The following is a 27,088-nucleotide window of genomic DNA, read 5'->3' on the forward strand; positions in this document are numbered from 1 at the left end:
CACAGCTTCTCCCAGGAAGGTACAACAGCTTAGTGCTTGTGGCGTTGGCAGTGGTAGTAATGATGACACCAGCTTCTCAAAATTACTTGCGATACACAAAAACTGTAAATGAATAAAAGTACAGTAAACCCCCTTTTATCCTTGATTTGCTTTGTGAAGTTTCAGTTACCTGCAGTCAGCCCCGGTCTAAAACTATTAAATAGAAAATTCCAGAAATGAACAATTCCTAAGTTTTAAATTGCGTTCTGTTCTGAGTAGCATGATGAAAGGTCCTGCCTTCCGGCTCTATCCCGCCTGGAACGTGAATCATTCCTTTGTATACCCGACCTGCCCGTTAGTCACTTAGTGGCTTGTCTGGGTTATCAGGCTGTTGGGTACCCCAGGGCTTGTGTTCAGTAATCCTTATTTTACTTACTAATGGCCGCAAAGTGCAAGAGCAGTGGTGCTTGCAATTCAGATATGCCACAGAGAAGTGATTGTTGTTACTCTCTTACTGTCCCTGATTTAAAATTACTTTATGATAGGTATGTTATGTATGGGAAAAGACCTGGTATATATAGAGTTCAGTGCTATCCGTGGTTTCAGGCATCCCCTGGGGGGAACTACTGTACACACAAACAGAAAGAAAAGGACTAGCATACACAGCCTCATCTCCCTTACACGACTGTGCACAACCTTCTGATATTTTTAAGAAATGGGATTTTAAGGGCATAACTATTAGAGATTAAGTTTTAATCTAATCCTTGTTTTAAGTAAACAAGGTAAACATTTTCTTGGTCAGTGTATTTCCCAGGTCTTACTGAAAATTTCAAACAAAATTTGGAAGAACTCATTGAACAGACATACCTCATCTAGAGTCAACAGCTGGTTAATATTTTGCCATATTTGCTTTATCTAGATGTGTAATTATTTATTTGTGATGACATTTCAGTCCTAAATATGTTATCATGTATCTTCTAAGATTAAGGACATACTATAATCACAATACCATTATCACACCTATAAAAGTTAATGGTAATTCCATAAATAGCATCTAATATCAAGTCCATATTCAAATTTCCCAATTGTCCCGAGAGCATCTATTATAGAGGTTTAAGTTTTTCGAAGCTATTTTTTTTAATCAGGGTTCAACGAAACCAACATATTATAATACATAGTAGTGATGTGAAGAATATGTAAGTGAAGACATGGCAAGATTCACCCCCTAGATAATCAAGTACTAATTTTCCCTTCGGAATAAGTGTAGAGAGTGCATTCTCAAAGAGCATAAATCTACAAATGGGCTAAAGAAATTTTGTTTTACTTCTACTTCATATTTTCTGAGCATTTCAAACTGTTAACTACCAATTCAACTGCACAGTGCATCAAAATCAAATTTTATTAAACATAAAAATTCTATCCCAGAGTTATCAATTTTCAGGCATGTTTTACAGCACAAGCATTAACAGCACTCTTAAATGAATAATTGGGTTAGTTGGTTAAAAAAAAGAGATTTTGAATTTTAACCACACTGAATATTAAAATAGCAGCTGTAGGGGTTTGGAATTGGCCACCCCAACACATGTCTCTTTGGCATGATTATTTGTGGCTCATGTCTTTGCAGACAGGAAAGCAACTAAAAAGTAGAACTAAATCTCTATCTGTAAAGGTGCCTCCCTCTCTGTACCAGGAAGAAGAAAGGTGATGACCTTCTTTCTAAAAACTCTTAATCAATACCAAAGGCAAGGACTTAAATCTGCATTTTATTGTGCTTGTCTGGTAACCTCCTGTAACTGACTTTGCTCCCCCTCCCAACATTGGCATTTCTTTAAGGATTAAGCATCTTTCCTTAGGCTAGGAACTGATTGCTGCGCTCACCTGTGACCACCCAGCTCAAGACAATAGACTTGCCTCCTGCTATGCCCTCTGAGACAGCAGACCACTACCTGCTGTGTCCATCAAGCACTGTGCTGACAGGGCAATCTTGTGACTCTTGTCGGAGGGACATTTCAATCATATGTGAAACACCCCGTTTGGGGGTATATAACCACTCTGTGCACCCCACTTCTTCGGTGCCCTTTCTTCGGGAAGAAAGGCCCCTGGCCATGGTCCTCATAAAGCTTTGTTTAATTTTCTCTTGCTATTCTGTCTCATGTGAATTTAATTCGTTCTCCGGCCAGACGAACCCACGTTTGGGAAGAGGAAATGTCTTCCTCCCCTACACAGCACAAGTCAGCAGATCTTTCACAAAAATTTCAAAGCACACACACATTTATAGGAGACTGACACATGATAGAGTTAAATTTTGTGTCTTAGTTAAAGGGGGTGATGTATAGTAATAACGAATACTGTCCTCAATTTGCTGTTTGAGTTTTGAAATTCTGTGATTCCCAACAATTTTTTAAAATACTAAGAGGATTGCATTATGTCAAACTTTATGCATAATATACAACCTTGAAATATTTATTCACATTATTTTAAATTTGCACAATTTACATTCCTGTAAAATGTGGCAGCACTATACTCGACAGGCAATCCTTTGCATGGTTCAGACATGCATGAATTTCAGTCATCATGGTTTAGTTAAGTAACACCAGATTCAAATTTCAGTTACCACTTTATATTAACTATGAGTAATCGCATAAAGTACAAAAACTTGGCTGCTAGCTCGTCAGTCTACAATCACTACATTAATAACAGATGTGCATCATGATCAGTGACAAGCCACATCGCTTCTTTCCAAGACTATTCGTAATTGGTCACTGCAAATCTGTTATTCGATTCATGCAAAGACAGCAATAGTTGTGTGGGCTCTCTGTCTCCCAGTGATAAACTGTTGTGGTTACTAAGAATTGCACTCTTAGCACAGAATGACTCCATCCATACCTCTGCAGAGAGACAACCAAACTCTAGCATAGCTTCTAAGCAGCATAAGGCCATGTCCCTAGGATGACCCCTGATGACCACCCACACAGCCCCTTTCCCCCCAACCAGCCCCCCCCCCCCCCACACACACACACACATTAAACTGCCTGCCTGAGAAAACTCAACACTGCTGGGAGAATTTACTATTAGTTCCAGCCAACACCTGACAATAGGCCCCTGACCTCCTTTCTTAAAGCATTTCCTAAAAAGAATTTACAATTATGATTCCTTCCTCTGTCCCTTTGAGATGTATATGTATCTTCTACAATTCAGAAATGTCTCTCTCAAGGACCTGAAAGCCGCTCCTTTAAAATATAATCATCAGAAAGGATAGGGCTTCTGTTTCCCAGTCTCTGTGGGATAGAATCCTAACTTCAATAATTGCAGACACAGCTGGCAGACAGCTGGCCTAATTGCATTTACACTGACCAACCCTTTGTAATTTGCCACTTCTCTGACTCTACTTGAACCCCTACTTGCCCCCCATTCTCCTTTTAAAATGTCCAGTCATCTCTGCACAAATCAGAACTGAGCTCAGCTCCTTTCCCTGCAGTCAGTAGTTACTGAATAAAACCTGTTTTGACCACTTTAACTGATGTCCAGCTGTGTTTATCTTTGACATTACCCTGAAGAAATGAGATGGACTTTCCATCCAAAATTTGGTATGGATGTCAAAACTGATGACACTCCACATGCACAAAGAGAGTATGAAAAGGATTATTACTCACATAATGCTGCTTTCTGGAGTGAACAGGGATAGCTCCCAAGCAGGTCCAAAAATGGCTTGAGAGAGCAGGGAAGAGACTGGCTTAGAGGTTTTATTGTGGTTAAGGGGTGGGGCTGAAGAGTGGGCTCCCACCTACACGCCAGGGTTTATGTGGCTTGAACCTCCCTCCAGAACCAAAGGAGGGAACACCTGGGCTTTCACACCAGCTTCCTCAGATGTGGGGCAGAAGGGGAAAGAAGACATGGAGCTTGACAGCTCTCATCAGTCAAACATTACATATGGAGTCAGACTCTCTATTATACAAACTCACCTTACACTTTACAAAAAATGAATAATTAAGAGGGAACTGGCCAAAACAGATGAAACTGCAGCAAAGAAAGGAAAAATGATAGTGCTGAAAGTGAAATTCAAATTGAATATAAATGGAGTTACAGAAGAAATAGCTGATGGGGGTGCCGGGGCGGGGGGGGGGGTGGGGGGTGGGGGGTGGAGATGTCAACACTGCCACCATTCAAGAGGCTCTAGATCTGCAGCTAAAGGGACTTGTTTCCGGGTAACTCATCAACATAGACGAGGGAAGTGACAAAAAGGATGAAGGTGTCCCAAAGGAAGTGATGCTGTTTCTCTGGGGTATTTCCTAAGCCACTATCTTAGCCTTCTATCAGATGGTTTAGTTAATATGTTGATGTCCAGAATTTCAGAAGGTATTCATCGAGCTGCTTCTGCACATATGAAAATAGTGGGACCACTGTCCCTTTCCAGTTTAGTTCTCTTAGAAACTGTTAGTCACAAATTTTGCAGGCAGTTTATTAGTTATCTATTGCTGCATAACAAATTTAGTGGCTTAATTTAGTGGCTTAAAACAACAAATATTTATTATCTCACACCATTTCTGCAAGTCAGGTGCAGGGTGTTTCCAGCTCAGGGTCTCTCCTGAGGTTGCACTTCAGCTCTCAGCTGGGCTGCTGACAACTGAAGGCTTGGCCAAGGCTAGAGGATCTGCTTCCCGGATGGCCCACTCACATGGTTCTTGGCAGAGGCCTCAATTCCTTGCCATGTGGGCCTTTCAACATAGCAACTGGCTTCCCTCAGGGCAAGCAGTCCAAGAGAGTCAGAAGCCATGGTGTCTGTCCTTTATAGCATTACCTCAGAAGTTACATGCCGTCACTTCTGCCCCATTCTGCAGAGGCAATCCTGATACAACATGGTAGGGGACTATAGAAGGATGTGAACATGAGAGGGCAGGATCACTGAGGGTGACAAATCACCCAGGAGATGACAGTGGCGGTAGGACCCCATGTGTGTGTGTCTGTGTATCTGTGAGGTTCTTTGCACTCATCTGTACTTTTCTAGATGTTTTTCTGCAGTTTTCTCTCATTTTTTGACTCTCTTTCCTTGTATCCTGGCTTTCTTCTTTATAGTTTAAAAAATGGGTCACATTTTTAGAGTTGAGTGTATTTTAAGCAAGTTCAGGTTCCAGGTTTGGTGAGTTTTGCTTATTTTTGTTCTTCTCCCGGTGTGAGAGTTGCAGGCTTTGTAAGAAATTGAAAGGGGAATTCTGCTTTTGAACTTGTGGGGAGGGGTACTGACATGTCACTGCTGGCAAAAGGCATACATGAGGATGGAGGGAGGAATCATTTGTCCTAGTCACAGGATGGGAGGCCCCATGCTCCCTACCTTCTGCTCTTAGAGGTCCTCTAAGGGACTGTTTTGGTTGGACTAGTAAACAGATCTTACTGCCTGACACAGTACAGCAGCCCATGTTTTCTATTATCTGAAACTAAGGTCATCCAGTATACATTTAAGCAAATATTTAAAATGGGAGGCTATGGTCCCTAGTCATCTATAACCTGCCTCTACTGATGATCTGTATATTTCAGACACTATCCAGATGCCTAGCCCTGAATATGACTGAAGGTCAAGTTCAGAAGCAGGAAAGCCAGGTAGGAGGCCAATGCAACAATTCATGTACAAAATGATGGTGGTGGCTGGGGTCATATTAGTGGAGACAGATGTGGTCAAAATCTTGATATATTTTAGAGTACAGCGGATAGGATTTTCTGACAGTGCGTGAGAGGTGTGAGAGAAAGAGAGGAGTCAAAAAAATGGCTGTTTTGGGCCTGATAAATTGGGCAGATGGAATTAATTATCACTATTCTGAGGAAAAATCAAGAGGAACAGGTTGATGGGAAAACACCAGATCTTGTGCTGGCTATAGAGATTTTAAGATGCCTATTTAACCAACATGCAAGGATGTGCAAATGGCTGGATATTTGAGTTCTGAGTATCAGAGTATGGGTCTGGATAGGAGATCTCACTTTGAAATTTTTAGGGATACAGGTGTTATTTAATACCTTGTGATTTAATAAGATCACTTAAGTAAACAGAGAGACAGAAAAGAGTAAAAGGTCCAAGCACATGCCCTGCTCTAAAGGTTTGATTATCTGCTAAGAATAGGATGGTTATAATTTATCATCTAAATATGAACACTTTTGAGAACAAAAATGAGCACTGCTAATTATTAGGCATAGATAAAGGAGTAGACTGAGACTATCCCTCTCACACCAGTAGGGATGGCCTCCTTGCTGACAGGATGGGAGAACAATGAATGTTGAAATAACATTCATGTATAAAATAAGTATAAAATGAGTTGTCTGGAAGAATGGAAGATTAACTAGACTATAGACAAACAGTATGACTGCTGAATACATGTGGAAATCCTGTAGGTTAGTTGTTCATGAATGTGAAGTGTTAAGAATAAGTATGTTCACCCAAGTCCAGCTATGTTGGGTTTGACCAAATGATAAAGCAAGAATGGAGGGATTCATAATGATTGAGAATCAACTGCACAAGTAAGAAAAGGGGACATCACTTGGTGAGGGGCAGACATGGTCTCAGACATGATCATGACAATCAGCAGTACACACAAGATGAAGAATAAGATCGTTGGAGGAGAGGAGTCAAAGGGAGGAACGAACAGTGTGTGGGACTCATCATCTACATTGATACTGAAATTACCAGTTCTGACATAAGTAGGTTGGAGAGAGTGAGCCAGTAAGCGCAGTTTTGAAAGAATGAGAAATGACCAAAGACCAATTCTGTGCTTGTCAAATTTGTTTACAACTTAACAAACTGACTTTAAAAAAAATCTATTATATCCATGATTCTCTCAATTCAAGGTTTCTCTTTCACTTCCAGTTCTTTACCATACCAGCTGCATCTCTTCCAGCTCCATACCTTTCTGAATGTCCAGCTTAACAACAACACAGAATGAGAAAAGATTCTCTGAAATAGAGCATGGTATTTTCTACATTTGTAACTTTCCTGCTGCCTTCAAATGTCTGGTGAAAGTAGGGCAGTTTGTCCTTCATGTACCTTGTGGTCACGACTTTTCCATATCTAAGGAGGTGGGAGTGGGCCACTGGATTTCAAGAGATTCGTTGGAAGATTTTCCTTGTGAATACATACTTTTCATAGGTTTGAGACTAAAGACTCATCATGAATATCATCGGCCCCTGTCGACCTCTCTAGATCTCTTGGGTCTAGACAATCTCATATTGATCAACATCAAAACACACCACTGTACTTGAATTATATTTGTTACTCACCATTCAATGAATAGAGTAAGAACATATCTAATTAAGCACAAATAGAAGAGAAGGGACAGTTCTTACAAAATAGTTCCAATAAATAAAGGTAAAGGAATGAGGGGAAGGCAAAATCACCACTGGGCAAACAAAGATCCACCAATGGACACTAACTGAAATCAGTGGGCAAAAGTTTGAAAAACACTATATGCATAGTCTCAAAATATATCCCCACAAGAAAAGTATCCCTTACAAAGGGAAAAATAGTAACTTTACAGTGGAAAAACCCAGAAAACACCACCTTAACTGAGTGAACAAAATTAATACCACCAGTAATAAAACATATAGACATCAATGATACATTGAGAAAAACACATTACTTCTGTGGTATTCTTGCCAAAAATGCATAATCCCAATCTAATTATGAGAAAATATTAGACAAACTCAAATTGAGAAACATTCTATAAAATAAGTGACCAGTACTCATCAAAAGTGTAAAGGTCTTGAAAAACAAGACTGAGGAAGTGTCACAGATTAGAAGAGACTAAAACAAAACAACTAAATGCAATGTGGGATCCTGGATCAGAAAAAGGAAATTAAGGGGAAAAGATGGGTTGTGAATAAAGTTTAATTAATGTATGGTACCAATGTTAATTTGCTGGTTTCTCTTGTTCCATAAATTGTTAACATTAGGGGAGGCTGAGTGAAAGGTATACATGAACTCTCTATACCAGTTTTTCAACTTTTCTGTAAGTTTAAAATTATTTCACTCAACATCACTAATCATTAGGGAAATGCAAATCAAAACCACAATTACATACCACTTCAAATCCATTAGGATGGCTATCATTAAAAAAAAAAAAAAAAACAGAAAATAACAAGTATTGGTGAGGATGTGGAGAAATTAGAACCCTGGTGCCTTGCTGTAATACAGTACAGCCACTATGGAAGACAGTAGTTTTTCCACTATGGAAAAAAGCGGTTCCCCCCAAAATTAAAAACAGAACTACCCTATGATCCAGCAATACTACTTCTGGGCATATACCCAAAAGGATTGAAAACAAGCACTCAAACAGGTATTTGTACACTAATGTTCACAGCAGTATTAACAACAAAAAGTGGAAGCAACCCAAGTGTTTATCAACGGATGAATCAACAAAATGGGGTACATACATACAACAGAATATTCAACATTAAAAAGCAAGGAAATTTTGATACATGCTACAACATGGATGAACCTTGAGGACATTATGCTAAGTGAAATAAGCCAGTCACATAAGGACAAATACTGTCTGACTCCACTTACGAGGTGCCTAGAATAGGCAAATTCATAGAAACTAAGTAGATTGGTGGTTGCCAGGGACTGGGAGGAAGGGGAAGTGGGGAGTTGTCTAACGGGTGTGGAGTTTCACTTCTGGGGGATGAAAGACTTCTAGAGATTGGTTGCACAACAATATGAATGTACTTAAAACTTCTGAACTATACATCTAAAAATGGTTGAGATGGTAAATTTTATGGTATATGTATTTTATCACAATTAAAAGTTATGGAGATAAATGGTGGTGATAGTTGCATAACAATGTACATGTAAATGCCACTGAACTGTATGCTTAATGGTTAAAATGGGAAACATTACAATATATATATTTTACTACAATGAAAGAAAATAACTTTTTTAAAAAAGTAAAATAATTCAGACTATAAAATTTTAAAGGAAAACGTAAACTCCAGGAGCCCTCAATATATATGTGAACCTAGAAATGTTTAAAAGTTGGGTTGTGTATATCCAAGAGATTTGAGACACACAAAATAAAGACAATACTAGAAAAAGAAAATATATTTCCAAACTCTAGGTTTTCAGAGTCACATTACAGAACAGAGTATGGATCAATCCACCTAACAGGCTGACTGCTTTTTCAATTGTTTATTGTCTATATACTCCATAACTCTCCATGCCTGGTTTCAAAAACATCAAGAGGGGCCGGCCCGTGGTCAAGTAGTTAAGTTGGTGCACTCCACTTTGTCAGCCCAGGGTTTCACGGGTTCGAATCCTGGGCGCAGACATGGCACCACTCATCAAGCCATGCTGAGGCGGCGTCACACGTGCCACAACTAGAAGGACCCACAACTAAAAATACACAACTATGTACTGGGGGGCTTTGGTGAGAAAAAGGAAAAATAAAATCTTAAAAAAAAAGTCTAGAGATATCAAATTTTTTATTTTTTTCAGATTCCTCACTCAGTATGCATTAAAAACTGTGGTCCTACTTGAGGGTATTATGTGAAGTGAAATAAGCCAGACAGAGAAAGACAAACACTGTATGATTTCACTCAGATGTGGAAGATAAACAAACACATGGACAAACAGAACAGACTAGTGGTTACCAGAGGGGAAGGGAGTTGCGGGGGAAGTGGTTTTAAGGGGTAAAAGAGCACATATATATGGTGACTGACGAACAATAATGCACAACTGAAATTTCACAATGTTGTAAATTATCATGACCTCAATAAAATAAAAATTTTTTTTAAAAACAAAAAGAAAAAATTGTGGTCCTAGATTCAGTAAAATTCCCCTGGGGAGAAAGGCTGACCTCTGCTTCGATTGCTCCCCATAGCCAAAGATGGAGATTTCCAATGAGACTGTTTGCAAATACTCTTCCTCCTTACCGTTAGACATTCCTGGTCATTAAAACCAAAAAGGGAAACTAGCAAGAAAAGGACACCAGGGTAAAACTTAATCCATACATTCATTCAATAACTAATTATCGCACTCAATAATACCTCTTTCTCCTCTGTGAAATATTCCTTCCTCCTTGACCTGACTGACTGGCTTTCATCATTTTAGACACAGCAGTGCTGTCCAATAGAAATATAATGAGAGCCATATATGTAATTTAAAATTTTGTAGTGGCCACATTAAAAAATAACAAGAAACAGCTGAAATTAAAATAACATATTTTATTTAAAACATACTCAAAATATTAGCATTTCAACATGTAAACAATATAAAAATTTTTGAGGTACTTTTCATTCTTTATTGCAGAAAGCTTTCTATCTCTGATATTTATTTCACACACTTTCATCACTTCAGTTTTACAAGTCACAAACTCTTTGTACCTCGGTTTCTTAATCTGTAAAATGGGAATACTAATATCCATTTTATCAGGCTGATACAGGGTTTAGATAATATATGCAAATTACTCGCAGCAATGCATACCCAGTAGTATATGGTCATAAATAAGTTTACCCCTTCTTCCATTAATCTCCACAACTACTGTGAGTGAAAAACAAAATTGCTATTATGTCTTACCTACAAATGAAACTGAAATGCAAGAACAACTGACACACTTGTCCCTATTAAAATAGTGAGGAAGGACGGAACCCAGCTACTCTGCTCCCAGCCCCATCTGGTCACTCGTTTACATCCATACACTACAGCTTCTAGGGATGAAGCAAGAAACAAAGCTCTTGCTCTCATGGAGCTTTTTTTTTTTTTTTTTTTTGAGGAAGATTAGCCCTGAGCTAACATCTGCCACCAATCTGCCTCTTTTTTTGCTGAGGAAGACTGGCCCTGAGCTAACATCCGTGCCCAGGTTCCTCTACTTTATATGTGGGATGCCTGCTACAGCATGGCTTGCCAAGTGGTGCCATGTCCGCACCGGGGATCTGAACCTACGAACCCCAGGCTGCCGAAGCAGAAGGTGCGCACTTAACCGCTGCACCACCGGGCCAGCCCCGGAGCTGCTGTTTTAATGGGAAGAAAATAATAAATATGTCATGCGGTAGTGAAGCAAAATAAAGCAGACTATTGGGATGAAGACTGATGTAGAGTGAGAGTGTTGGGGCATATTATGTAGGACTCAGAGGAAAGCCTCTGTGATAAAAGTCATATTTGAGCAAAGAGGTGAAGGCAGGAAGGGAGTAAGGCATGTTGGTACCTGGAAGAAGATCATAGCAAGTATGATTGGTATGATCTAGAGACAGTAAGGAGGCTAGCTGGGCTGCAGGAATGTGAGATAGGAAGAAGAGATCAGACAGCAGGCTTGGGAAGCAGATCCTACAGTGCCCCGTGGTCCCTCGTACTTACCACACTGCTGTCCGGCTCCTCAGAGAGCCAGTGTAGTTTTTATTTTGTGACGCCGGAATTCCTTTCTAGTACTCCTCTTCTCTACCAGCCTACCATTAATTAGTAGGCTTTGTAAATGCTCCAATAATAAAATGATGTAAAATTTGCAATCGACAATGCTCCTCCAAATAGACTGCTTGTAAGAGCATCACAGCACAGGTGCTGTCAATCACGTTTCATGAATAAGGACATAGTTGAAGCCCTTTTTTTTTGTACTAAGTCTTCAATATCTGCTGTGTATATTACACTTAGGAGTATCTCAATTCAGATGCTAAATTTTCATCAGAAATATTTGATCTGTACTTAGATTTCACAAAATTTACTATTGAAAAAAAATATTCACATCCCAAGTTATTCCAGGCACACTTAAAGAGTTTTCCAATAACTGAATTGAGTATCTGTATTTAAACTTACATTAAAATTAAAAGGAAAAATTCAGTTCCTTAGTCTCACTAGCCATCTTTCAAGTGCTCAACAGTCACATGTAGCTTCATATTGGACAAAGCAGTTTTAGACACACATTACCTTTTCAAGGAATACCTTTGTGAGCATTCTAATCTGTTTCCATAAGATTTGTATTTATCTGTTCATTATACTTAACATATCACATTAGAAGTGTGTGAGGGTTTTTGTTTTCTCTGTTGAGAAAGACTGTCCCTGAGCTAACATCTGTGCCAATCTTCCTCTATTTTGTATGTGGGATGCTGGCACAGCATGGTTTGATGAGCGGTGTGTAGGTCCGCACCCAGGATCCAAACCTGCAAACTCCAGGCCACTGACATGAAGTGCACGAACTTAACCACTACACTACTGGGCCGGCCCCCAAGGGTTTCTGTATCTTTTCTTGGAATCAAACTATGGGACATTAAAGGCATCACTCTTATTCACCTCCCCGTCTCCAGAACCTGGTACCATTCCTGACCAAGAGTGGCCTGGGCAAGTTGTTACATTTAGTAAATAGATGAGTAGTGTAGTGGGTTTAATAGTGGCCTCCCAAAAAGATATGTCCAAGTCCTAACCCCCAGAACCTGTGAAGGTGACCATATTTAAAATAAGGGTCTTGGGGCTGGCCCCGTGGCCGAGTGGTTAAGTTCGCGCGCTCCGCTGCAGGCGGCCCAGTGTTTCGTTGGTTCGAATCCTGGGCGCGGACATGGCACTGCTCATGAAACCACGCTGAGGCAGCATCCCACATGCCACAACTAGAAGGACCCACAACGAAGAATATACAACTATGTACTGGGGGGCTTTGGGGAGAAAAAGGAAAAAATAAAAAATCTTAAAAAAATAAAATAAAATAAAATAAAATAAAATAAGGGTCTTTTCAGATGTAATTAAAGTAAGGATCTTGAGATGAGATCATCCTAGATTAGGGTGGGCCCTAAGTTCAATGACAGGTGTCTTTATGAGACAGAAAAAGAGAAGACAGACAGAGATACACAGAGAAAAAGGCCATGTGAAGACGGTGGCAGGGAATGAAGGGCAGCCACAAGCTATGGAACACCAAGGATTGCCAGCAGCCACCAGAAGCCAGGAGAGAGGACTGGAACAGATTCCCTCTCAGAACCTCCAGAAGGAGCCAACTCTACTGACACCTTGATGTCAGACTTCTGGCTTCTAGACCTGTGAGAGAATAAATTTTCTTTTTAGTCACCAGGTTTGGCTTAAAACCTGAAACAGAATTTATTAACAGAATCAGCAGGAAAAGGAACAAGTTTCCAATATCCAGAGACTCTCTTGAGAAAAAGTCTTCTAAAACATTTGCTTCCTACCCCTTTCTTTACCATCACTTTTGTCACGCAAATCCCCCATAAACCACTACTGCAAGACACATCTACAAGCTGTGTAGCCTTAAGTTACTAACCTTCTATTTGCCTGTTTCCTCATTTGTAAAACAGTGGTGGTGATATTACTGATGTTACACTCACCACAAGGGAGGTATTCTTAGACTATATTTCAATTGCTGTTACTTCAACATGGTCCTAAGGGGTTTAACCAATAAATCATTTTACAGTTTTATACCTTGATCTGTGATCCATTCTGAGTTAACATACAAGGTATGAGGTTTCAGCTGGGCCTCTTTTATTTGCATATGGGTATCAGCACTTATTTGTTATTCCAACACTTATTTGTTAACGACTATCCTTTTTCCACTGAATTCCTACAATTTTATCAAAATTCAATTGGCCATATTTGTGTCAATTTCTGAATTCTAGCCTGTTCCACTAATCTATCCTTTCACCAGTACCATGCTAGACTGATTCCTATACCTTTACAGTAAGTCTTTTTTTTTAAAGATTGGCACCTGAGCTAACATCTGTTGCTAATCTTTTTCCTCTTCTCCCCAAAGGCCCCAGTACACAGTTGTACGTTCTAGTTGCAGGTCCTTCTAGTTGTGCTATGTGGGCGGCCGCCTCAGCATGGCCTGATGAGTGGTTCTAGGTCCGCGCCCAGGATCCAAACCAGCAAAACCCTGGGCTGCAGAAGCGGAGCACGGGAACTAAACCACTCAGCCACGGGGCTGGCCCCTACAGTAAGTCTTAACATTCAGTAGTGTGATTCTGCCATCTTTATTCTTCTTTTTCAAAACAGTTTTGGCTATTCAGTTCTTTCTTTCATTATATACTGCTTCTCTTTATCTCTGGTAATTTTCATTGTTCAGAAGTCTACTTCATCTGATATCAATACAGCCACTTCAGGCTTCTTTTGTTTACTGTTTGCACGTTATATCCTTTTCCTTCTCTTTATCTTTAAAATGATCTATATAGACTTTCTTATAGATATTGAGTCTTTTCTTAAATACATCTAACAATCTCTGTCATTTAATTGGTATGCTTATGCCATTTATGTTTCATGCCAAAAAGAGTTAACATAGCAGGCCTGAGCCTACTGTCCTTAGAAAGGCCTGCTTACAAGGCTGGCCCTTGGCTGGCACCTGAGAACGGGCCTGATAAACAGCTGCCCACACTCATTTAAACTTTCCCTAAATGATAAGAGTGGCTTACTGTGCCTAAATCAACAAACAATGTGGTATATGCTGAACACCTGCTTTCCTTCTGGGCATCTGGAATTTCAGTGACTGCCATCAGTCACACAGAAACTCTGTGCCTCCATAACGGACCCCCGAGAAAGACCCAGGACTCCTAGTCTCTGGTGAGCTTCCCTGGTAGAGAACACTTCACACAAGTTGTTGCAACTTGTTGCTGGGGGAATTAGTGCATCCTGTGTGATTCCACTAAGAGAGACTCTGGGAAGCTCACGTCTGGCTTCCTCTGGACTTCACCCCACGCATCTTTTTTCCCTTTGCATCCTTATGCTGTAATAAATCTTGGCCACAAGTATGTCTATATCCTGAGTCCTGTGAGCTTTTCTGTAAAAAATAATTTATTTTAATTTGATAACAAAAATTTTAGTTAAATGTTTCACTTAGCAAAACACACCTAAAATGAACAGTAAAAAGAGAGCTTTAAATTAAGGCTTCACAATTTCATATAATCACAAAGACCAGAACCTTACAGTATTAGTATTATGTTTCAATTTTCAAATATAATTGCAAAATCTTAACTTACCTTAAAGGATTATAAACGAAAAAAAGAATAAAATGAAAAAAATCAATTTTTTTTAAAATTATGGATCTAACAACTTTAAACTAATTTTTCAAAAGCACATTTCTCGAATGTGTTTAGAACAACATGGTATAAAAGTTGTATTTCACATAACTGAAATTTCTTCAGTATATACATATAGTGCTAAGGTATTCTACTACAATATAAATTGAAATAAGCTAACAATGCAAGAAGTACTTTGAGGCATTACAAAACACTGAAAAGAAAATTTTTTTTAAGTACTGATTTCCCAAGTTCATGGCACGAATGTGCTACACAGCTTCCACTTCTGTAATAGCAGCAGTTCATTGTTCCTGGGTTCCCTATATAAGGTTAGACTGAAATCAGTGGAATTTTCCTATAAAACTAGCTGTATCAACTTGAGCTGTCTTGACTAATACTTTATGTGTCACTATGCTTCAATATCCACCTGCTTCAGTTCTATGGGACTTGAATACTTCAATATATCTGTGTCCCATGGTTCCTCCGTCTTTTTTCAGGGCCATTTGATATAATCTTCCCATTAAAGTTAACAAAAGATGAAATGATCACCTGATGCCCATCTTCAATTTTGGAAATTCTGCACATCTCAGCAGACAGCACCAGGGTGAGCTGGTCATCAATCCTCCATTGCCTTAAGGACCAAGCATCAGGGACACTTGACAGGGCAGGCATCAAACTAGCTTGGCTACAACATTTTATGGCTGAAAACAAAGCAAAAACAACATAATTTTTCATTTAATATATAAAACAAGGATATGTAATAAGCATCACTTTCCCCACAGTTATAGAGGAGGAAGGTAATAATGACTGAAATTATATAGAGAGACTTAAGAATACCAAATGTGTTTTAAAAGTGAGATTTAACCCCAAGTCTCTCTGATTCCAAAGCTTGTACAAATACCCTCATCCCACCTACAAGCATTATCTAATACTACTAATAGAGTGTGCACAATTGAACTATTACTAACAGTGTGCACAATTAAACAAAATCAAAACGGCACTCAGAACACATATTGCAGTAGGCCCTCTGACCAAAAAACCTAGAAAAATGACAAAAGATATTTCAAAAATATAAATGGGTACCATTGCTGGGAAATGAGAAGGGTCACCCTCAGTGGACATGGAATTTTGAGTAATTCAGTAAAGATGGAATGACCACAGAGTTAGATCCATGATCCCGAACCTATAGGACACGACAGGTGGAAAAGATGCAAGAAGCTCCAGGAACAGTCCGAGTTCTGGGCTCCCTTCTCCTTGTGTTCAGAGGGCTGGAAAGCAGCTGTGGGTCCACTCCTAGGCTGGCACAGTGAGTGTGACCAGTGAGGCAGTAAAGTGTCCTTGGTGTCTGGCAGGAGCCAGGATAATTTTGGAACCCCACATCATTATCATCTCCTGGCACCCATAACCCACACCACATCCCATCCTATTACCCATAAAGGGTGTAGATAAACAGAGTACTTAGAGTCAGGCCAGCAGAGACTCTCACACAACATATGAGGATAACCAACACCCCAAAGAGCATCACCCAACTGAAAAAACAAAGGTTAACTGAAGAAAACTAAGCCAATACAGCAAATAGGAGATTTTGAAAGATGTATGCCTAATATATGCAGAGAAATATGAGAGATTAGGACAACCTGTAAAAGAAGAAATATCCTTAGTGAAAAAGAACAATTCGTCTTGGATATTAAAAAGTGTCAAAATCTGAAAAAGAAAATGCTTACAATATTAAGGAAGTAGGAGAACAGAGGAAAATTTGTAGAGTGAAATGGTGAACTGGAAGACCTAGTCAATGATCTCAAATGTGGAGCAAAAGAAAAAAGTGTGAGCTTTAGTATTGGGAGTTTAGTATTTAGTATTGGTTATAATTTCTAATATAATTTCTAGTAACCAACTGAATGTTCTAGAAGGAGAAAAAAGAGAATAAATTGGGGGTAATACTCCAAGAATAGTAAGATAATTTCTCCAAATTGGAGGAAAATATGAGTCCATATATTTTATGTATTACTATATGACTAAAGAAGGAGGATAAATATGATTCAGATGCCTTGAACATACTGGGAATACAAATATTGTCAAGTTAAGGCACAGGTGCCTTATAATGTCATGATAAAATTTGGTAATTTGATTATAAGGAACTCCTCTGTAATAGTCTTAGTTCTAATAACCTCTTACATTTAACCAATAATACTGGTTTACTTGTTTGTGATAGGAGGCATATTTACATGGAGTGTGACTAATGATGGAAGCTGGAATTCACCTTGACAATCAAACCTTCTAATTTTTAACTCCTGTCTATGGCTTTAATAATTGTTATGATTAACAGAACCAGCAAAATAACTGCTCTAATGCCTTGTGGTCATAAGCAACCATCTGCTTTATCCTTATAACAAATTTTGGTTAAAATAAAAAATGAAGAATATATCACAATTTTTTAAACCACCCTTAGAAAATCAAAATTTTTGACAGTTCTAGAAAGGAAGCAGAATCACATCAGCAACAATGTTTGCAAGAATACAAGACAGCAGAGAGTTCCACACACTAAGGGAATATAATTTTTATCCTAAAATTCTCAATTAGAAAATAAATTAACCAATAAGGCCTAAATGCAGATTTATTTTGATCCATGAATACTATTTTTAAGAATTATTAGAGGATATAATCTATCAAAATAAAAAACTGATTGTAAAAGGAAAATATGATGCAAATAAACAATAGTTATAGAAGAAAAGTATACAACGTATTGCTAAGTCTAAATTAATATAGATTTTTAAAAATAAAATAAAATTCTAAAATTAAGATTGTAAATAATTTCCATATGGGATATACTGAATAGCAGGAGGCAGGATATGTGCATGCATAAACTATGAGCTAGCAATCCTGCTTGTAAGTGAAATGTGGGAAGGCACATTATAGTGGTAGATGAGCAGGCATCAGTAAGCAGCAGTCTGAATGGAATAACTATCACATACCAACATGTTTAGATGTGAAAATATTGTGCTGGGGGACAAATGAACAAATTCACCAGCAGGTTAGTTATGTGCATTGCAAATACATGCTCAGAAAACAAGTTATATACATAATTTGTATGTATATATATGCATATAATACATATATATACATAATATGTATATACAAATTATATACATAAATTCACATACAAATAAAAGGACATACATAATACAAATTAGAATTGTTGCCATGAGGTCAGAGAACGGAAATAGGAAATGGGGATTAAATGGAATAAACACGAGGCCGGCCCAGTGGTACAGTGGTTAAGTTCACATGTTCTGCTTCGGCGGCCCAGGGTTCGCCAGTTTGGATCCTGGGTGCAGACATGGCACCACTTGTCAAGCCATGCTGTGATAGGCATCCCACATATAAAGTAGAGGAAGATGGGCACAGATGTTAGCTCAGGGCCAGTCTTCCTCAGCAAAAAGAGGGGCATTGGCAGCAGATGTTAGCTCAGGGCTAATCTTTCTCAAAAAAAAAAAAAAATCAAAAAAATAAAATTTAAAAAAAGGGAATAAATGCATAAATATAACAAAATGGACCACAGAGTGTTATAAAACTAAGAAAAAAATATTCATTCACCATTCTGTACTCCAGTCCAAATTTTAAAACAGATAAATAACAAAAAGATTTACGTAAAAAATAAAAACAAAATACAGAGGACTTCCACTCCTAGGCAAGATGGAGTAAGTATGAGGGACCAGATTAACCTTCCCACCTAAAATGATCAAAAAAATTGACAAAACATAGGGAAAACAATTTTCCAAGACAATGGACATCAAACAACAAAGGAGAGAAAGAAAACAAATGAGATGAGCCCTAAAATTTTTTTCTTTTTCCTCCCCAAAGCCTCAGTACATGTTGTATATACTAGTTGTAAGTCGTTCCAGTTCTTCTATTAGAGCTGCTACCACAGCATGGCAACTGACCCATGGGTGGTGTGGTTCTATGACCAGGAAGCAAACCCGGGCCGCCAAAGTGCTGAGCACCAACCTTTAACCACTAGGCTATGAGGGCTGAAATGAGTCCTACAATTGCCCCAACTTACTGCCTTGAGAAGTTTTTAGACTGTGTTGCTAGGAGAAAAAACTGAGGCAGAGTCTGGTGGACCCCCTCAGTTGAAGAGAGAGATCTGAGAGTCCAGGGAGACCAAGGCAGCTAGCGTTCACAGAACAGACTACCAGAGATGAGAGAGCTACAAGGAGAGAAAACTCCAGAGATCTGCAGAGGTTCCCCCTTGAGCAACTGGCAGAGCGCTGATCAGCATGTCTATGTAAGGAAACTACCCAGGTCTGGGGAAAGAACCATTCAAAAGCATTTGAGGGAACAGTGACTAGTGCTCACCCAGGGCCTTGAATAGTGCCTGTCCCAAGGTAGCAGACAGGAAAACTTCATAATTCATGGCCCATTGGGTAGAGTACTCAGGAAGATCTTGCCTCAGTAGTAGGGAATAACTAACGCTAGACTGAGCCCTGCCTTGGACCTGCCTAACAAATCTCACAAAAATGAATACCAAAAACAATCAAACTGTTTTCAAGTAACTTAACTATATCCCAGAATAAAGCTCAAAAAGATTTACAGGAATACAAAATATCCAGCACTCAGCAAAGTAAAATTCACAGTGCCTAATATCCAATAAAAGATTACCAAGCACGAAAACAGGCAAGAAAATATGATCTATAACGGAGAGAATAATGAATGAATTGAAACTGACTCACAACTGACACAGATCTAAGAATTAGCAGAAAAGGACTTAAGCAGAATTACTATAACTGTACTCTATGTGTTCAAAAAGTTAAGTTCAGGCATGAAAGATATAAAAACACCAAGTCAAACTTTTAGAAATAAAAACTATAATGTCTGAGATGAAAAATACATTAGATGGAATGAAGAACAGATCAGACATTGCAGAAGAAAAGATTAGTGAACTTAAAGACAATGAAGTTCATTTCTCAACCCGCAAAATGGAAAGAACATCTGTGAGCTGTGCGATGACTTTAAGCAGACTAATAGATAGACAACTGGAGGAGGGGACAGAAAAAACATCTGAAGAAATGATGGCCTAAAACTTTCCACACTTACAAAGAACTACAAACCTACAGTTCTAAGAAGCTCAACAAACCCTAAACAAAAGAAACATGAAGAAAACTATACCAAAGAATACCATAATCAAATTGTTCAAGACAAATGATTAAAAAAAAGGTTGGGGCCGGCCCCATGGCTGAGTGGTTAAGTTGGCGCACTCTACTTTGGCGGCCAAGGGTTTCACTTGTTAGGATCCTGGGCCGGGACATGGCACCGCTCACCAGGCCATGCTGAGGCAGCATCCCACATAACACAACCAGCGGCACTCACAACTAGAATCTACAACTAAGTACTGGGGGGCTTTGGGGAGAAGAAGAAGGGAAAAAAAAAGATTGGGAACAGATGTTAGCTCGGATGCCAATCTTTAAAAAAAAAATTAGGGGCTGGCCTGGTGGCACAGTGGTTAAGTGCACACATTCCGCTTTGGCGGCCCAGGGTTTGCCGGTTTGGATTCTGGGTACAGACATGGCACCTCTTGGCAAGCCATGCTGTGGCAGGCGTCCCACATAATAAAGTGGAGGAAGATGGGCACGAATGTTAGCTCAGGGCCAGTCTTCCTCAGCAAAAAGAGGAGGATTGGCGGCAGATGTTAGCTCAGGGCTAATCTTCCTCAAAAACAAAAAAATTAAATCAGTCAGAAAAAACTAACATGTTAAAGAACATACATAAAGACGACATCAGATTTCTCACTGGAAACAATCCAAAAGAGAAAACAGTAGAGTGACAACTTTAAAGTACTGAAAGAAAAAACTGTCTAATTCTAGAGATAGCAAAAATATCTTTCAAAAGTGAAGGCAAAGCTCCAGTTCAGGATAAGATGAAGTAAATACTACTTCATATCTACTAAGCACAGATAAATATCCTGAACATTATATAAATAAACATAACAAAACAAAGGTGGAAAGAAAATGGGAGACCAAGACGGGATCTCGGAATCCAGGAAATTACATGTTGAGTTCCCTGGGTTTTCTTTTTGCCTTATATATTCCAGACTGAGTGTTAGAGAAGCCAGCAATCTGAAAATGTCAATAGGTACAGATTTTTAAAAGCCTAAGAGAAGCCTGCTCTTTCGAGCCAAAGGATGAGGAAAGGGGCAACCCTGCAAGACAAAAAAACCTTTAGACAATAACCACCCTACTCTGGCCAAACTCCACAGAAAAAAAGTGTGACGCCATCCCCACCCATATTATTAGCCTTATTAGCAAAGCCTAATAAGAAGCGCAGCCTCACCAGGCTGCAACACAGCACATCTCACCCTCCCGGCCAAGGTGCTGTCATTTAAGGTCCAGTAAGAAACCTGACAGCTACCCCAGTCCACTAGAATGAGGCACCCTCCCATTCCCCATTCCCAGACTGTCAACAGAGGCCAAGAAGAGAAACTGGACTTCCACCCTACCTGGCAGTAATAAAATAGCACATTCCTTTCCCTTGCCAGTGTGGCGTCAGAGAAGACCTGCTAAAAACAGATTTAAGTAAGTCTCATGAAATTGCTCAAAATGTCCAGGATCCAATTAAAAAAAATCACCACACCAAGAACCAGGAAAATACCCACTTGAATGAGAAAAGAAAACCAAAAAGACATCAACACCAACGTCTGGAATACCTGACAAGGATTTTAAAGCAGCCCTCACAAAAATGCTTCAATGAGCAATTAAGAACGTGTTTGAAACAACTGAAAAAGTACAACACAGCAAAGAAAAAGAAGATTTAAAGAACCAAGTAGAAATTCTAGAACTAAAAAATTTAATCACCAAAATAAAAAACTCACTAGATGAGCTCAAAAGCAGAGTAGAACCAATTGAGGGGTAAAAAAATCAGGGAACTTGAACACAGAACAATAAATACTACTCGATCTGAATGACAGAGAGAAAATAGAGCAACAAAAACAAACAGAGCCTCAGGAACCTGTGGGACTGTAGCAAAAGACCTAACATTCATGTCATGGGAGTTCCAGAAGGGAAGGAAAAAGAATGTGGGGCTGGAAAGTATCCAAAGAAATAGTGACTGAAAATATTCCAATTTTGGCAAAACAACCTCAAAGAGTAACACGGGAAAACTATAAAGAACTCTACTCACATAAATTTGGCAACTTAGATGAAATGTACTAATTCCTCAAAAAGCTACTACCACAGCTCACCCAACCCAAATAATTTGAATAGCCCTATAATTATTAAAGAAATTGAATTTGTAATTTAAAACTCTCCCCAAAATCTCCAGACTCAGATGGTTTCACTGGAAAGCTATACCAAATATTTAAAGGAGAACTAAAACCAACTTTAAACAATCTCTTTCAGAAAACAGAAGAGGAGGAAACACTTCTCCGGGTCATTTAATGAGGTCAGTATTATACCCTGACACAAAACCCAAAGACATGGGAAAAACAAAGAAAAACTAGACCAATATCCCTCATAAATACAGATGCTAAATCCTTCAGAAAATATTATCAAATAGAATTCAGTAATATAGAAAAACAATTATACACCACGACCAAGTAGAGTTTGGAATATGCAAGCCTGGTTCAACATTTGAAAATCAATGTAATGCAGCACGTCATCAGGTTAAAGAGGAATTATATGATCATATGAACTGACACAAAAAAATTTGACAAAATGCAACGTCCCATTCATGATAAAAACTCTCAGCAAGTTGGAAATGGAGGGGAACCACTTCAACTTGATAAAGAGCATCTATAAAAACTACAGCTAACACACATAATGGAGAAAAACTGCATGCTCCTCCCTAAGACTAGGAAGAAGGCAAGGACGTCCACTTCACCACTCTAATTCCACATCGTATTGTAAGTCCTACTCAGTGAAGAAAGACAAGAAAAGGAAATAAAAGGCATATGGATTGGAACAGAAGACGTACAACTAACTACCTCTACCTGCAAATGGCACGGTGTGCCACATAAAAAAACCCAAGAAACGTACAAAAAAATTCCTCGAACTAATAAGTTAAGCACATAAGACTAACAAGATCAACATAAAAATCAATTATATTTCTACATACTAGCAATAAAACATGTGGAAATTTAAATTAAAAATATAATACCAGTTATGATAGCTCAAAAAATTAAAATACCTTAGGTATCTAACAAATCTAACAAAACATATGCAGGGCTTGTATACTAAAAATTATAAAATGCTTATGAAAGAAATCCAAGAAGATCTAAGTAAATGAACATATTGTGTTCACAAATTGAAAGACTCACCATAGTAAAGACAGATGTCAATTCCCCTTCAAAATGACACACAGGTTTGACACATTTCCTATCAAAATCCCAGCGATATTTTTGAGAGAAACAGACAAACTTAATGAGGCAAACTTAATTAAGGCAAAGGAACTAGAACAGCCAAACAATTTTGAAAAAGGTGAATAAAGTTGAACTCCTACACAATTTTAGAAATCAGCATAAAGTTACAATGAAGACAGTACAGTTATTGATGAAACAATACACATATAAATCAACAGAACAGACTAAAGAGTCCAGATCTAGACCCACACAAATATGGTCACTTGATTTTTTACAGTGGAGCAAAGGCAATTCAATGGAGAAAATAGTCTCTTTAACAAATGGTGCTGGAACAATTGTATACCCATATTGTATATACATATCACACCTCATTAAAAAACAAAAACAAAAAAACTCAAAATGAATCTTTCATCTATATGTAAATCTAAAAGTGTAAAACTTTTAAAAAAAACAATATAGGTGAAAAATCTTCAAGACCTAGTGTTACACAAAGAGGTCTTAGATGTAACACCAAAAGCAAGATCAATAAAGGAAAAAACTGACAAACTTGGCTTCATCAAAATTAAAAACTTTTGCTCTGCAACACTGTTAAGAGAAGATAAACTACAAACTGGAAGAAAATTTTGTAAATCACACATCTGAACCTATATTTACAAAGTATAAAAAACTGTCAAAACTCAACAGGAAGGAAACAACCCAATTTTTTAAAATGGGAAAACATTTGACCAAATATTTTACAAAGGGATATTGGGATGACAAATAAGCTCATGAAAAGATAATCAACATTATTAGCCATTAGTGAAATGTAAATTAAAGCCAGGATAAAATATGGTATGTACCCCTATAGAATGGCTAAAATAAATATTTTAAAATTTTTAAGTTTCAATTTTCAAGTGCTAGTTGAAGATGCAAAGCAACTGGAATTCTTATAAATGCTAATGGGAATGTAAAGTAGGACAGACACTGGAAAAATGTGGTAATTTCTTATAAAGTGTAATATTTACTCACTATATAATATAGCAATCCCACTGGGGTTAAGGTGGTAAACTGTACAACCATTTTAGAAAGTGTCCTTATATGATGAAGTGGGCAAACCCTATGACTCAGGAATTCGATCCCAGGTATAGAGCCTAAAGTATGTCTGGCAGATGTGCCCTCTGGCCACCACCCGCTGGTTCAAAGCACCACTGTTTATAATATCCCAAACTGAAAACCAATACGTCCTTGAATAGAATAGTGGAGAAAAAAATTATTGCCTGCTTGTTAAATGGGATACTATAAAACAGCTAAAAAATACTATAGCTTTATGCCTGGTCTTGGAATGATCCTTTGAAGACAACAGACAAGGCTGATTAACAAAAGAAAGGCACTGAAGAAAACATAGAGTATAAAACAACTTCTATATAGAATCCAAGTACATGCAAAACTATTCAATACATTTTTTCCTGGGATACATACAATTTTAGTGTAATTATAAAGAAAAGCAAGTAATTGACAAGGCTAAAATTCAAGACAGTGACGGGGAGGGAGCTGTGATGACTGGAACTACAAAAAAGGTCATAAGCGTAGAGTTCTATTAAGTTCTCTTAAGATTAGTGATGGATACACAGATCTTGAGTTGAATAGTATTCTTTACACCTTCGAGATAGGTTTTATAATTTCTCTCTTATATGTCATATCTCTTATTTTTAAAATGGGAAAAGGGGCCAGCCCGGTGGCACAGCGGTTAAGTTCACATGTTCCGCTTCTCGGAGGCCAGGGGTTCGCCAGTTTGGATCCCGGGTGCAGACATGGCACCATTTGGCAAAAGCCATGCTATGGTAGGCATCCCACGTATAAAGTGGAGGAAGATGGACATGGATGTTAGCTCAGGGCCAGTCTTCCTCAAAAAAAAAAGGGAAAAAAATAACTACACACAAAAATCTTGATCAAAAAGAAAATACATGAGCCTGAGACAAAGCCCTGGACCCACCCCTACAACCTGCTGAATTTAGGCTCATTCCAAGATGAGGTGTCAAAAAGCCTGGTGGCATAGTAGTTAGGTTCACCCACTCTGCTTTGGTGGCTTTGGGTTCAGGGGTTTGTCCCAGTATGGACCTACACACGGCTCATCAAGCCACGCTGTGGCGGCATCCCACATGAAAAATAAAGGAAGACTGGCACAGATGTTGGCTCAGTGACAGTCTTCCTTGAGCAAAAAGAGGAGGATTGGCAACAAATGTTAGCTCAAAGTCAATCTTCCTCACCAAAAAAAAAAGGAACCAGTGCAAAATATAGTCAAGGGTACGACTAGAAAAAGGGAAAGAAAAACAAATGGCTGGGCACGTACATGCAGCAGCAAAATGACCAGGAAGCAAAGCAAATCAATGAGGAAATACTTCAGATCTAAGTATTCAAATTCAGTGAGGCTGATGAAGGAAGAGCACAGAGAAGAGATGCAAATACAATAGGAAGAAATTAAACTTCTGAGGAAGTCCAAAGGTTTGAAAATATTTCCGCAGGAAATGGAGAGAAGAGGTTTTGAGTAACAAAGCCTTGTACAAATTTGTGACTTTAAATATGTGAGTGTATTGCCTTAAGAAATAAAAGAAAATAAAACTAAAGTAAAAAGAGCCTCTTTCCCACCACGTCTCAATACCCTTAAAGGGGTTCTTGAAGGCTGGTGCAGATGTCTCATCCTTCCAGGTCCTGGGATTACCACCCGTCCAGGACTCGCCCGACATCCCTGCCCTAAGGGACGGGAGTCCTCAAACTCGGCCCCTTCTGGCTCTCCTTGTCTCGGTCTCCCCAGGTGGGCTGGCGACTCCCCGACTAGAGCTAAGGATCCTCTTGGCTCCCTCCGCAAGGACTCCCCCTGCCCCATCCCAAATCTCGGCCTGTCCGTGCTCACCCCCAGAGAGCTCAGTCCCCAGTCGGTTCCGGGTGCGCGGCCCTCGGCTTCGGACTCGCCGTCCGTCCAGCCCCTCACCTCGGGCTCCGAGCCTCTGCGCTCCCGCTCTTCCTCACACCCGGCGCCTTGGTCGTTTCCCTGAGCACCTAGAGGAGGGTGGAACGCGGGGGACTTGGCATTTGTAGCTGATGCAGTTGAGGCTTGTTTACCATCACCATGGAAACCCCTGGCGGCGCGCCATGAGCGGGGCTCCCGAGGGGCGGAGTCAGGCGCGCGGCAGGCCCGAGTCCACAACTCCCGCTCGTCGTGCGCACGCGGCGCTTCCGGAAGCCCTTGCGTGCCCGGTCGCTACTCGGCCCTCCGCCCCAGCACCCGGGAGCAGCAGCCCCAGGTCCCCGCGGCCCGGCTCTGCTTCCAGGTTCTCGCCAAACCCCTAGCTTCTTCTCCTGGAAGATGCAGCACTGTCCTACTTCCAGGACGAAGCCGGAAAGACGCAAAGACCGCGGCAAGGCGGGGCCTCCGCGGCGGCCGGCCAAAGATGGGGCCGCGAGGGCACCATCGTGACGCACCGGGAGCGGAGCTGGGGATTGGCCGGCGGGCGCAGGGCATGCGGGGCGGGGCGGTGCCGGGAGGGGCGCGGCGGGACTCCGGCGATCCTGGAGGGGAGGGTGTGTTGAGTGCTCCTGAGCCCCTGAAAATACTGACTGCGAGAGGCGCTCAAACGGTGAGCCCAAAGGACGCGTGGATTAAAGACCATCGTTTGAGAAGAAATGAGAGTCGTTTCCTGCCGAGGAAGAAATAGGGAACCGAGAAACCGGAGACAAAAAAGGCGGCTGCGAGGGCAGAGCTTGAGCAGGGGGTGCAGGCTGTGCTCCCAGCTCTTAGGTCGCCTACTCCGC

The 27,088-nt window shown here is 39.7% G+C and overlaps 1 long non-coding RNA gene across 1 annotated transcript; it reads right to left on the bottom strand.

The window, feature by feature from the left end:
* Positions 1-10,156: 10,156 nt before the first annotated feature.
* Positions 10,157-26,762, bottom strand: LOC103550627 (uncharacterized). Its single transcript, XR_544836.2, has 3 exons — positions 26,190-26,762; positions 15,499-15,650; positions 10,157-12,964 (listed from the first exon to the last, which is right to left on the bottom strand). It is a non-coding gene; the product is annotated as an uncharacterized lncRNA (long non-coding RNA).
* Positions 26,763-27,088: the final 326 nt, after the last annotated feature.

Source organism: Equus przewalskii, chromosome 1, assembly GCF_037783145.1.
Source record: "Equus przewalskii isolate Varuska chromosome 1, EquPr2, whole genome shotgun sequence".
NCBI classification, from domain to species: Eukaryota; Metazoa; Chordata; class Mammalia; order Perissodactyla; family Equidae; genus Equus; species Equus przewalskii.